This window comes from Pinus tabuliformis, chromosome J (assembly GCF_031772625.1).
Source record: "Pinus tabuliformis cultivar Carrire ecotype Pingquan chromosome J, CPIR1, whole genome shotgun sequence".
In the NCBI taxonomy this organism is placed as follows: Eukaryota; Viridiplantae; Streptophyta; class Pinopsida; order Pinales; family Pinaceae; genus Pinus; species Pinus tabuliformis.
Genome location: NC_142295.1, coordinates 1,075,647,690 through 1,075,662,927, shown reverse-complemented (window position 1 = coordinate 1,075,662,927; position 15,238 = coordinate 1,075,647,690). Strand labels below are relative to the sequence as shown.

The 15,238-nt window shown below is 34.3% G+C and overlaps 1 pseudogene; it reads left to right on the top strand.

Moving 5' to 3' along the window:
• Positions 1 to 829: 829 nt before the first annotated feature.
• Positions 830 to 9,675, top strand: LOC149230680 (uncharacterized; annotated as a pseudogene).
• Positions 9,676 to 15,238: the final 5,563 nt, after the last annotated feature.

The following is a 15,238-nucleotide window of genomic DNA, read 5'->3' as shown; positions in this document are numbered from 1 at the left end:
TATTTAACTTTTTCCCAATGTTATAGTTCCACTTGAACTTGATAAATATTGATTTAAAGATATTTGTATGAAAATACTTCATCCATATCGTTATTGACAAATATCAAAGTATTACATATGATCTTATTGGATTTAATTATCATAACTTTTTCTTTGTCAATTTTAATCAACATAAAGAAAAATAATAGCATAAATTATTAAACATAAAAAAATAACTAATCATAATCATTAGTCTCTTCACTATCTATAATACTATCCATATATTATCCTAATTCTTTAACCTGGTTTAATTATAATTATTTGAACCATGAATTATTTTATTTCAAGTTGTTCAATAGTTGAATCAAGTATATGTAAGGATTCATAGAGGTTAAATCCCTACCATCCATTTAATAATTATTGGTAAAATGAAAATTATGGAAGCCTCATTCTGAAAAAGGACACACTTACTTAATTAAATGGCTCATAAGAGAAGAAAAACTGGCTTACCTCAAGATATGACATTGCAACCCATATTCATAAGAAACATGTTCATAAAACTTTTTTTAATTAATCAATTTAATTAAAATGGAAAAAAGCGCATAATCACTTTTGAAATAAATCATAACCTTTGATATTTGACTACTACTAGGAATTTTCTAGAATATTGTGTGGAGATTAAATATAGTGGTCTCAATGGAATTTAAGATATTGAAATTCATTTCAGAAAATTTGTGAGTGACTTTTTAGGACAATTGATTTTGGCTTTTATTGTCAAACTCTATCATATGTAATAATTTGGCTTAGAACGAATTCAATTTTCTAATGTTGCATATGCTCTCAATTGACGATGGAAAACGAAATTCTGCAAAACACTGAGATTGAAATTCCAATTGTAGGATGACATGATGGTATGGTTTCAATTTACTGATTTTTTGTTTTATTTATAATTGTTTTCTAAAAGTCCAAAATAAAATTTCCACTATCTATTTAACTTCTTCCTAATGTTATAGTTCTACTGGAACTTTGATAAATATTGATTTAAAGATAATTGTATCTAAATACTTCCTCCAAGTGGTTATTGTCAAATATCAAAGTATTACATATGATCTTATTGGATTTAATTATCATAACCTTTTCTTTGTCAATTTTAATCAACATAAAGAAAAAGAATAGTATAAATTATTAAACATTAAAAAAAAAAAAAAAAAAAAAAATCATAATCATTAGTATTTTCACTATCTATGCTATCCATATATTATCCTAATCCTTTAACCTTGTTTAAATATAATTATTTGAACCATGCATTATTTTATTTTAAGGCTTCATAGAAATACGTGTTCCCTTCATTCCATAGAATTTTAATGCTGAAATTTATAAAATTATTATTATTAATTATAAAAAAAATTAATATATAAGTTAAACATATATATATATAACATGTAACAATATTCTTAACTATGGAGATTCAACTTCATTTTACATTTACTCTCAATTTACTATATAGATACTTAACTTCTAACCTTGTTTAGATATTAATTATTTGAACCATTCATTATTTTATTTCAAGTTGTTCAATAGTTGAATCAATTACATGTAAGGCTTCATAGAAATATGTGTTCCCTTCATTTCATAGAGTTTTAATGATGAAATTTATAAAATTATTATTATTAATTATAAAAAATTAATATATAAGTTAAACATATATATATATATATATATATATCACATGTGACAATATTCTTAATTATGGAGATTCAAATCCATTTTACATTACTCTCAATTTACTATATAGATACTTAACTTCTAAATAGGTGTTTTTACAATACTATGTGCCAATATCATGTGTTATTACTATTAAAAATAATATTAAGAATATTATAGAATATTTCGTATAGGTTAAATCCCTACCATCCATTTAATAATTATTGGTAAAATGAAAATTATGGAAGACACATTTACTTAATTAAATGGCTCATAAGAGAAGCAAAACACTTACCTCAAGATACGACATTGCAACTCATATTCATATGAAACATGTTCATATAACCTTTTTTATTTAATCAATTTAATTAAAATGGAAAAAAATGCATAATCACTTTTGAAATAAATCATAACCTTTGATATTTGACTACTACTAGGAATTTTCTAGAATATTGTGTGGAGATTAAATATAGTGGTCTCAATGGAATTTGAGATAGTGAAATTCATTTCAGAAAATTTGTGAGTGACTTTATTTAGGAAAATTGATTTTGGCTTTTATTGTCAAACTCTATCATATGTAATAATTTGTCTCAGAATGAATTGAATTTTCTAATGTTGCATATGCTCTCAATTGAGGATGGAAAACAAAATCCTGCAAAACATTGAGATTCCAACTGTAGGATGACATGGTGCAATCTAAAACACTGTTGGCCCATATGCATTATGGTTTCAATTTACTGATTTTTTCTTATTTTTCCCTATTGTTTATTGATTTATAATAATAATATATGTTTCAAATTGTTGAATTGGTTTTGAGTATTAACCACATCCATCATTTTTGCTCCAGATGTTGCAATTACCACTTTCATTATTAATGCTACTCTTTCTTACTTGTTTGTATGCTTTCACAATGTTGAATTGGTTTTGAGTATTAACTACATCCATGATTTTTGCTCCAAATGTTTATCACCTTCACAATTAATACTACTCTTTCCTTCACTACTACCTTACAGTGTTTCCATATATGATTCATACTTAAGCCAACCATCCTCTTATCAGAATGTAAAACCTAAAACCCTAATGAAGGCCTCTCTAACCACTTCTCCATCCACTTCTTAAGGGCCATTCGAACACTTTCATTCACCATAAAACCCTAGACTACAATCTAAACCCTACATCTTGGCTCGCAAATCCAACCCTAGACCTCACAAATCCTTGTCTCCCGATAGTGTTATCAATTTTCCTATTCTCCACAATCCATTTTAGAGAAAACCTAGTTCACGAAAAAACACCATTTTACATGGTCTATTAGGGTTTTATCTCCAAGAGGAGACCTAGAAACGAGCAGAAAATGATCGCAGTCTTTGAGAAACTCCACAAATTCATGGGCACAAACCTCAAGCACATAGTGGAGTGCCCTTCAGGTAAAGGTATCAACAATAAATATGGAGGATTTTACTTCTTTGGCCTGCAAAAGAATAATGTATACTACTTGAGTGAGGCCCTAGTGAAGAGATCTTTGTGAGTCTTCACACCCACATTAAAAATTTCACCAAGAGCAGTACGTTCCATCTGACCATAAAATCCCTCGATTTTCTTATTGCACACACTAAGTGCAAAATCTGGTTGAAGCCCACTGTCAAGATGTATTTTATCTATTGAAACCATGTCATGAAGGGCAGACTAGGAAGGATAACAAAGAATACTATTACAGAGGATGTGGTCCAATGGTTATGAGTGGAGGTTTGGTTCCACACGTGTAGTGGTTCAATCCCGAGCATGACTGTGTACGTCTGAGAATTGCTCTAAATGTGATTTCTTCAGATAAAAATAAATAAATAGAGAATACTACAAAGAATGATGGCACTATTATTTTTCAATGTCCGATGTTCCCTTAGGGTTTGGGGTGGATAGTTGAAAATAGCAATTAGAAATGCTAAAAATAGAAATGCTAAAAATAGCATTGCTAAAGATAGCATTTCAGGATATATTCCAATTTTAATTTGTCCTTGAATTAAAATTCGAATTTAGTCTCACCAATTGTTTGAAAAGTAATTAATTAATTCATCTTGAGTTAATTAGTTGGAGAAATTCAAACATGAAGTCTTTGTGAAGTCATGAAATAGTTATCCCTTTGATTGAGGAAGTTATCCCTTAATTAAGGAGATAAGGATGAGTTGTAATTAGTTATTTCTTAAGTCTAGTTAAATTACTTCCAAACAGTTTGTGGAACTAATTGTGAGTTCAGTCAGTTATTGCATGCATGCATGCAACTAGTGTACTCTAGATAACTAAATATTCTCTCATAAATAACTCATGCATTGTTAGTTCAGACAATGACCCAGTTGAGATTAAAGGCAGGGACAGTGTACTATCAGTTGCAAAAATATTCCTATGAGAAAATCTCTTGCATGCAGAAGGAATTCATTCCTTGAGGATTGCGTAGTTTTACAGTGTGTAAGAAGTGTTCCACTTGGTTGAAGGTGAATCATACTAGAGGAACAACGCATAGAAATAAGAGGCTTGGAGGATAGAGGAGAAGGCATATGTGTTGTCTATTATGTCTATGAGCAGCAGTGAGGGATTGTATTGAGAACTAGATAGCTGTGAGAGCTAAAGCTTTGTGTAATCCTGAGATATTTCCACTTGTATTATAATACAAATGGTGGGGTTTTTAGCTGAGGCTTTCCCCAGAACATTCTTTTGTGTTTCATGTGCATTGATTCTTCTTCTCTGTTATATGTGTTCTGTTTGATCTTGCTCAAAATCGATTAAGCTTCCGCAAGTTTGATAGTAGAAGTAGATTAAGTATTTTGCTTTAGTACATTGCATAATAAGATTAATCTACCATGAGAATTTCTATATGGTATCAGAGAAAAGGTGCTTAGAGCTGTGAACAGCATAATCGGAAGGGAAACGTTCCAAGTTTTAATTTTTTGATTGCAGGTACAAAATCGATTTCTTATCACACCTCAAAGTTCAGCAATGGCATTGAATGCCTTGGGACTCGAGTATGCCCTAGATGGAAGCTCGAATTACATAACATGGAAGGATCTCATGGAAGCAGTATTTGAAGACAATGGTTTGAAGGATTTCATTGATCAAGAAATCCCCAAGCCAACAACAACTAATGCCCAAGAATTGGCGAAATGGAAGAAGTGTGTGGTGAAAGCGAGGAGGATTCTTCTGGAGGGAGTTCGAGACCATATTTTCTCGAGTCTTCATGGAAAGGAGACTCTATTTTAAATGTGGAAGACATTGAAGGACCTATATCAGAACAACAGTGACCAGAGGAAGCTGGTGCTGAAGGAAAAGCTTTGGAAAATCAAGTGTGAAAAGGGCAACACGATTTCTACATATTTGAACAAGCTCACCACCTGTAGAGATGAGCTTGGAAGTGTAGGAATAATGACAAGCGATGATGATATGGTGAGTCTTTCTCTCCTTGGTCTTCCTAAGAGCTGGCATAGCTACCAGGTCTCAGTGAATGGAAGAGAGAAACTGTCGAATTGGGAACGACTGTGGTCGGATCTAATGCAGGAGGAGATCAGGAGGAGCACCAGAGATGGTTCTTCATCTAAGCATGATGATGAAGAATCTAGCCTTAGCGGGAAAGGCAAGGAAAGGGAAACAGAAAGCTTCCCATTCCAAATCGAGTTCTTACCATGGTGGGAAGAATATTGACAAATCTAAAGTGAGATGCTTTAATTTTCATGAGGTGGGCCATTATGAAACTAATTGTCCATTGAAGAAATCCATGAAGGGATCCTCGAAAGGATCCGAAGGTGAGGCACTAGCCTCTCAGTTCGAATTGGATTTTACCCTCATTGCATGCATGGTTTCATCGATGGTGGGTTGTTTTTGGTACCTGGACAGTGGAGCCTCATTCCACATGACCGACGATAAGAGTTTATTCAGTACCTTGGAGGAGAAAGACCTCATGATGTGCATAGAGATGGGCGATGATGGAAAGTACCATGTTTCAAGTGAAGGTACGGTTCTTTTTCAAAGGGAGCATGGAGCTCCTCTCACCTTGATTGGTGTAAAGTATGTGCCTGGACTGAAGAAGAACTTGGTATCGGTGGCAATGTTGGAAGACAAAGGCTATGATGTAGTCTTCAGTAAAGGAAAGGTGTTTCGGAGACACATAGCCATGGGTTAGACCAAGAGGATTAGGATTCAAGTGAAGAATCTCTACAAGCTAGAGGTAGATGATTGTGCTGCATTGAGTTCCAAAGAAGAATTGGTGCAAAGCCAAGATATTGGTGAGTTATGCATAGGCGGTTGGTCCACTTGCATCATGGGGCCTTGAAGATAATGAAATATATTTCTACCGGACTTCCGAAAGGTAAACTTGAGCAAGTGGACACATGCAAAGGTTGTACCTTGGGAAAGTATGCAAAGTCTTCCTTTCATGATCGAGACAGTCGAGCTGAAGCAATCTTGGAGCGAGTTCATACAGATGTGTGTGGACCATTCTTGATAGCCTCCACCACGAAACAAAGGTATTATGTGATTTTCATTGATGATTTTTCTCGTAAATGCTGGATCTATTTCATGCAGAAGAAGGATCAAACATTCTCAAAGTTTTGTGAGTTCAAAGCTTTGGTTGAGAAAGAATCAGGGAAGAAGATCAGGGCCTTGAGAAGTGACAATGGTGGAGAGTATGTCTCTCAAGAGTTTAAGGACTTCTGTGCAGCGGAAGGAATTAAACAGGAGTTGACGACACCTCATAACCCACAGCAGAATGAGGTGGCTGAGAGGAAGAACAAAAAAATTATGGGGGAAGCTCGAGCGATGCTGCATGACCAAGGCCTACCACTTCATTTGTGGGCTGAGGCATGCAACACAACGGTCTATTTGCATAATAGAAGCCCGCATCACATTCTTGGGATGAAGACACCAGAGGAATATTTCTCGGGAAAAGTCCAGATGTGGGTCACTTCAGGACCTTTGGCTCATCGATTTATTGCCATGTGACCAAGGATGCTTGGAAGAAACTTAAGCCGACAGCAAAGTTGGGGATAATTGTGGTGTACACTGATATACCCCACAACTATCGGGTGTATTTGCCTACCAGTCAAAAGACAGTGGTTCACAAAAATCTTAAGTTTGATGAGCAGAAGGCCATGCGAGTTTCCCTTGAGAGGGAACTCCAACTACACGTTGTGGAGGAACTTTTGGTTCCTAAGGAGGAGGAGCCTCAAACTGATGCGAAGTATCCGCATGCAGAGGTTCCAAGAGTGGAGGCATCCACTCAAGCATATTCTTCCAGAGATGGGAGGAAGTGCATGAGAGAATTTGATAGATTATTGTTGGATGTGAGAAAGAATGTGGGAGAACCATCTTCTCAGCGCAGACAGAGGAGGTCACCTGATAGGTACACTAGATACATGGCCCTTGTTGGGGAATGTGTTAAGACTGAGCCATCTTCCTTTGAGGAAGTAGTGTAGCAGTCGATTTGGGTTGATGCTATGGTGGAGGAGTATGACTCCATAGTGGGGAACAGTGTTTGGGATGTGGTTCCAAGACCGGAGAACAAGTCAATTGTGAGTTCCCGATGGCTTTACAAGGTAAAGCAAGCTGCTGATGGTAGTGTGGAGAAACATAAGGCAAGGTTTGTTGCCTGTGGTTTCTCACAGGTCGAGAGGATCGACTATGATGAGACTTTTGCTCCTATAGCAAGGTACTCATCTATCAGATTGATGTTGGAACTATCAGCATAGATGGGTTGGAAGATCCATCAGATGGATGTGAAGATTGCATTCCTCAATGGCAAGGTTGAGGAAGAGGTGTACATAGAGCAGCCGGAAGCTTTTGAGACCTTCGATCGTGAGTTGCATGTGTACCAACTCAAGAGAACTTTGTACGAGCTGAAGCAAGCACCTCGTGGTTGGTACACCAAGATTAACAACTACTTAGCTGGGTTGGGCTTCACAAAGAGTGAAGCAGATGTGAACTTGTACCACATCATGGTGGAAGGTAAGAAATTGATCATTTTTCTTTATGTTGATGATCTGATATTGGGAGGTGATGATCATTTGATATGTCTTGCAAGGAGGACCTTGCAAGAGAGTTCAAGATGAAAGACATGGGTCTCATGCACTATTTTCTAGGCATGGAATTGTGGCAGAAGGATGGGGAAGTGTTTGTGTCTCAAGGCAAGTATGCCAATGAGATACTCAGGAGATTCCACATCGAGAAGTTCAAGCCAATGCAAACTCCTCTAGTAGGTAACTGGAGAAAGGAGGATTCCACTTCAGGAGAAGTAGTAGAAGCTACTGTGTACAGGCAGCTTGTGGGTTCACTGATGTACTTAGTGAAAACATGACCAGATTTGTGCTATGTGGTGAACCAGCTAAGTCAAGCTATGGTTCATCCTACCAAGGTGTTTTGGAAGGCGGCTAAGCATGTTTTGAGATACCTCAGAGGCACATCTGAATATGGATTATGGTACAGGCAGTCAGAGGGAGTGAAGCTACAGGGCTTCACAGATGCAGATTGGGTAGGAAGGTCATCAGATCGGAAGAGCATATTAGCAGGAATTTTCAACCTTGGTTCAGCTGCAGTTTCTTGGTACAATAGGAAACAGAGGTCAGTTGCACTAAGCTCAGCAGAGGCTGAATACATGGCTGCAATTCAGGCAACATGTGAGGCCATTTGGAAGAGGAAAATTCTAGTTGGTTTTTTTGATCAGAGGATGGATCCAACTGTGATCTATTGTGATAGTAAAATTTGTATCAAATTCTCCGAGAATACAGTATTTCATGATAGGTCCAAGCATATTGACATTCGGTATCATCATCTCAAAGACTGTGTGGCAAGGAGGATCATGTTGTTGCAGTATATTTTGATCGAGGAGCAAGATGCTGAAATTTTGACTAAGGCATTGTCAAAGCGTAAATTCGAGTTCCATAGAGACAGGATCGGGGTGGTAGATAATCCCTTTCTTGTTGAGAGGAAGTGTTGAATATAGCAACAAGAAATGCTAAAAATAGCATTGCTAAAGATAGTATTTCAGGATATATTCCAATTTTAATTTGTCCTTGAATTAAAATTCGAATTTAGTCTCACCAGCTGTTTGAAAAATAATTAATTAATTCATCTTGAGTCAATTAGTTGGAGAAATTCAAATATGAAGTCTTTGTGAAGTCATGCAACAGTTATCCCTTTGATTGAGGAAGTTATCCCTTAATTAAGGAGATAAGGATGAGTTGTAATTAGTTAGCTCAGTTAACTGAGTTAAGTCCAGTTAAATTAGTTCCAAACGGTTTGTGGAACTAATTGTGAGTTCAGTCAGTTATTGCATGCATGCATACAACTAGTGTACTCCATATAACTGAATATTCTCTCATAAATAACTCATGCATGTCAGTTTAGACAAAGACCCAGTTGAGGTTAAAGGCAGGGACAATGTACTATTAGTTGCAAGAATATACCTATGAGAAAATCTCTTTGATGCAGAAGGAATTCATTCCTTGAGGATTGCACAATTTTACAGTGTGTAAGAGTAGTGTTCCACTTGGTTGAAGGTGAATCATCCCAAAGGAATAGTGCAAGGAAATAGGAGGCTTGGAGGACAGAGGAGAAGGCATATGTGTTGTCTATTCTGTCTATGAGCAACAGTGAGGGATTTTATTGAGAGCTGGATAGCTGTGAGAGCTAAAGCTTTGTGTAATCTTAAGATATTTCCACTTGTATGATAATACAGATAGCGGGGTTTTTAGCCGAGCCTTTCCCTAGAGAATTCTTCTGTGTTTCATGTGTATTGATTCTTCTTCTCTGTTATATGTGTTATGTTATATGTGTTATGTTTGATCTTGCTCAAAATCGATTAAGCTTTTGCAAGTTTGATAGTAGAAGTAGATTAAGTATTTTGCTTTAGTACATTGCATAATCAGATTAATCTACAGCGAGAATTTCTACATGGCTACCAGATCAAGTCAAGACTGTAGAAAGCTTGACTGTAATGCCATTGTTGCTTACCATTAGTTTGGTATTGGCATGTATTTGTGCATAGAATTCAAACTTTTAAATTGAGTCTTTCCTATGGGTAACCATGTTTTTATTAAATTTGTGAATTATTTCCCTTTGTTCGATGCACTTTGGTTTTATATGAGTGAATTGAGCATTTTCGATGGATTTTGGGGACATGATCATCTCTATATGTGTATCATTAATGTCGGTGGATTTATTATGAGGTTGGTTACATTCTGACTTATATTGAGTGAAAAGGTGAATCTATAACTTACATTTAGTGGTCTTTCAAACATTAATATTCTATCCTTTCTTTGAATATGTGGTTGTAGTTTTTTAAAGCAAGGGTTTGATAAAAGAACATTAAGGACAAATTACATTCCATATATATATCTCCCTTTTTGATATAAATAAACTTCTATAATTTTGTATGCAAGTTGTTGGAAAATGTAACTAGTTTCGATCTTCAAAATTGTCATTGTACTCATGTTGTTATGTATATCTTAAGTAACAAACAAAAGAAGAAAGAAAGATATTATTTTCAAGCATGGGTTTTATGTTCCATTTGATTGGTCAATTAGGTCAAGCATACATTTTATGCTCCTAGGGTTTGTCAAGTCAAAATAATATTTGTCACGAGTAAAGAAATTCATTATCATTTGTATAAGACCCATTTGGGCAAGTTGTAACGTGTAAAAGATATTATTTTTGCATCTAGAAAGTCATTTGTAACCTCTAAGACCAAGTTCGCGCTACTAGAGAAAGTATGCCTAGATGAGGCCTACTCAACCTCATGAAAAGAATCAATATGGAAGGAACTTTGACCTCATTAGCATACACACATAATCAAGTTTGATTTGCAACAAGAAACAAGAAGAAGAAGATTGAAGGTCAAGGAAAAGGAAGAATCTCAAGAAGAAACTGAAAATTTGACTTTTGTACACATTTTTTCTCACACGTGTTTGAGGTTAAGGGTTTTCACAATTAAGGTTTTGTTGAAGCCTCGAAAATCGTTGCCCCAACATGGGGGAAACCACCTGGTCTGGACCTTGATTGGCAGCTCCTTTTCTATTTGGAGTAGTAGCTTCGACTGGGGATAATGGGACTAGTTCCCCAATTTGTTTAATGCTTGTGCTAAATGGGGTGATGTGTGATGTTTTTAGAGTAACATTTAAGCTAATGGCAATCTAGTCTAAACTAATAAATCATAAATGCATTTAACTTCTAATTTCTAAAAACTATCTAATCATAATATACCCAGGATAAACTTGATGTATGCGATCTACAATAATTTCTAAAAGCAGTTGGTAATAAAGATCATTCAATTAAGATTAGAAGTGAATTTGTTTTAACAATAATTGTTTCGTATAAAAAGTTAGCCAAAACTATTGCGAGAAATATTTCACATAAAGAGTTATTCATATATTCATCATAAAATAAAGATCATCATCATACAGAAGTGCAATAACAATAATCGAAATTCAAACTTTCATACATAAATAATTCGAAAAAGAAATGATTGCTTAATACATAAGTAAAAAGGATTACAAGATAAAAGTAGCATTTATAATACGTCCTACTCATGTTTTTTAGCAATATTGATCTATCTTCAATCCATTCAACATCATCTAAGAGTACAAAAGTGCAATTTCAGTAGAATATGCTAAGTCAGATAAAAATAAATCTTGTTCCATATATTTCACCAGAACTTCCTCAAAGGGACAAAAGTGCATGTTTTGAAGAGAGTTTATGATAAAATGCTGGACCCTTCTCTAAATGCATGAGAGGGGTTTAAATACTAAAACTATAAAACTAAAAGTAGATTATTACAAAAATAGTTGAGGAGGTTTAAACAACCTACCTCAATTTATGCAAAAATAAAGTCAAAATTAAATTAAACAGGGTGACTAACTATGTTGCATTCGATCCTTCAGATTGCAAATGACCACCATAGGCTTTGGCTGCGTAGGCTGACTAACTTCAACTTTCAACTGTCTGTCGAATACGACATCGGTATGGGCTAGCGCCTTTTTCTCACTAGAAGTGTTTAGGCATCGCAGGGTTAACCATTGGCTGTGAGGCTTGACCAAATGTTTCCAATATGCCTCCCAGTCTAGTCTGGTTGTTAGCCTTATCACTTCTGTTGTTTCATCCGCTTCCTCTTTCCATTGTTGTTCGAGCTGTTTCGCTTCTGGAAGGAACCCTGGAATGGACTCTGCTACTAGATTGGAACCATGCAAATTCTCACTGATATTTTCTATGATAATGTTTACTAATTCCGACGCATCTGTTGTCTTTTTTGCTTCTTTAATCAGAGAATCCCAGCTTGCAAACAAAATTTCCTTATGTGATTCTTCTAGCTTGGGCAGGTCAGATTTTCTCCCCTCCTCTGTATTTTTCCAGGCGATGAAATCAGAGACCCTTTTAAAGATCTCATCGTATTCAAGTCACATTTCTACAACTTGACTTGTCAATTTATCACTTGTTTCACAATAAGATTTTGAGTGTGAAATCTTTTGGCACAGTAATTCTTTCTGATGTGTCAACTGGGAATTATGTCCAAGTGCTTCGGTAATAAACTGATCAATTTTTGGATCGTCTTTATGTAGATCAATTATTGTCTGCACTTGTGTTTCCTTCTTGGCTAAGCTGATTCGATGTTCTATTTGCATCTGTTCAAATTCCCGTTCAAGCTTGGCCAACTGTATCTCTGCCTACTGGTTGGATTTAACTTGCTGTAATTGTTGCTCCAACGAAATTATTTTATTTTCCTTTTCTCTAAGAAACATTTGAACTTATGTTTCTTTGTCTATGGTCGTTGTATTATAAGCACCTACAAACTGCGAGAGTCTACTTAAGTTGGCAGATGGATCGACAAGTGAGTCCTTCCATAGAACATCCATTAATTCGTTTTCAGGGTTAGTAGCAGCTATAGAGTCCAATTTTCTTTTCTTTCTTTGCCTTTTCACCATGGCCTTATGATATGGGTTGTAGAATACATCCATAGGGCGTATTTATTCAATTCTCAGAATTATTTCGGAGGTGGTGGTAACAGGGATATGCTCTACTTCTGGTTCATTTGCAGTTTCTTCCAATGTAATTTCAAGAGTTGTCTTCTGTCTTCATGCTAAACATGCCATGCAACTACCCTCCATTTGATCCCTTCCTTTGAACAAATTCCTTTGCCAAACTCCTACTGATAATGCCTCTACAATGTCTTGCTTTTGCAGCTGAAATCTATGTCCAACAATGTTGGGTATGTGTTATATTCTTTGCAAAACTTCCCCCACATGATTTGTTAGAGTCAAGTGTGAGATGATCAATTAAAGCATTCATTAAAAAATAGAAATGAAAGTGAAAATGTTGTTTTTTGGAGAGTTCCCTACATCATTGGTTGTGTAATGAAGCTTTATAACTTTATTTTTTTGGCAGTGTTTGATTCAAATTGATATGGAGAAACTTAGTTTTAACTCAATGAAATGTCAATTCCAAGAAATTTGTTTTGCACAACCAATTGTCCACTACAAAGTTCATGGAAATTGAACATGATTGATATAGAGTTGAATGCAATCGTGTTTGTGGCAATGAAGGCATGGCAATATGAAACAAAAGTTTTATTGTTATCTCTCAAATGTTGTCTCTTTCTTTTGAAGAGCAAAATTGATTTGGGATGATTCGTAATAACAATTGTTTTACTATTAATTTAACAACTAAATTATAACTAGCACAATTATATAAATTAAATCACTAGTAATTATAGATGGATATCAAAACACTTAGTTTCTAATCAAAATACTTAGTTCCTAAAACATTTCGTATCATAAAAATAAAAATAAAAACATTTAAATATTAAAATAAATAAAATATATCATTAGCCCTTTTCAAAAAAATTGTAAATATTATATTTTTGTCTATGATTTGTGATTTAATATTAAATTGGTTGAATTTGACACAGTCACTTTGTGATTTAATATTAAATTGGCTGAATTTGACACAGTGACTTTGAATAAAACTAGGAATAAAGTTTCATTAGATTAAACCTCTTTAACAAAATTCACACATTAACTTTTTGCATGGTAACTAAGACTAATCTTTTGTGTTTGGTTCAAGGAAAGAAGATAAACAACTTTAACAAACCAATCGAAACATATGAGAAATTGAAGACTAACCTCCCAATAAATGTCGAGCAATCTCCAACTACTTGAAACAGAATATGAAACTTCAAAATGGGATCTTAATAATATTCCAATCGAGTTTCAAATCCTTTGACTTGACAGACACACTAAAGGAAAAAATAAAAATAAAAATAAAAATTCTTGAATTCAATTTCTTGAAACTTTTATATGCTTGGAGTAAGAAATTATAAAAATTGTCATCCTAAAAAACCATAGAAAAAGACAAAAAAATATATAAATCAAATTAAAAAGTAATAAAACTAAAAAGAATTATTGGAAAATTTTTTTGATTTATTTATTTTTTCCTCTTTAAAATTTATCATCTTAAATTGAAAATATGGAGAAAAAACTAGAATTCATGAAAATTGAAATAATAAAAAAAAAGGAAATAAAACTGCAAAAAAAAAAGAAAAAAAAAGAGTTATTTATTGTCGTAATATGCAGTGTTGTTGCTTTTATTTTTAAATCAGCCAATTTCCATGGTTAGTAAAAGTCCAAAACAAAAAAAATCTAGTAAACAAAAAATTCGGTAATTAATTTATGAGAATACTTGGTGTCCTAGCTATTAAGAATTTCCTTTTTATTCCACGCTCTTCACAAAAATCCCAAAATATTTTGGAAGTAAATTCGTCAATGTTATGAGATCTCAAACATTTAGTCTTTAATCAATTTTATTCTCAATCATTTCCTTATAGATCTTGAAACATTTGAAAGGTTCAAAATTTTTCTTTAAGAAGCTAATTGTCGTCATCCAGGTATAATCGTCAATCATTAACATAAAATATAATTTGATTTAGTCCTCTATTCTTCATTGGTCCGCATAGATCAATATGTATTAATTCCAATGGTGGAAATGTGAAGTATTTCTTTGTCTTCAGTTCAAATTTTGTTTGCTTTCTGTGCCTACAATGTTCACATACATCATTGGTTGGTTTCGAAATTAATGGAATTTCTCTCACAACTTCCTTTTTCCTAATTCTAACAAGGTTGTGAGAGTTTATATGCCCCATTCATCTATGTCAAAGCCAACTCTCGCCTTCTTTTACCAAGAATCATCCTTTAACAACCTTATACAAGGTGTATATATTGTTTGGACTTATACTTGCAAATGCCACTAGTTGACCGAATTTTTCTCTTCTTATTTCACATTTCTTTGAGTTGAATAACATTTTATGTCCTCGATCACATATTTAATCTACACTTAGAATAATATGATTCATATTTTCAACAAGAAGCACATAATTTGCTATAGCATCCTTTCTTCCAAGCTTGACAGCGCCTATTCCTATAACATTTGAAGATCCATCCTTTCCAATAGATAATGCTCCATATTTTCCTTCTTTTAAAGATATAAATTTATTCCTGTCTTCACTCATATGTTTTGAAAAACTTCTATTGACGTA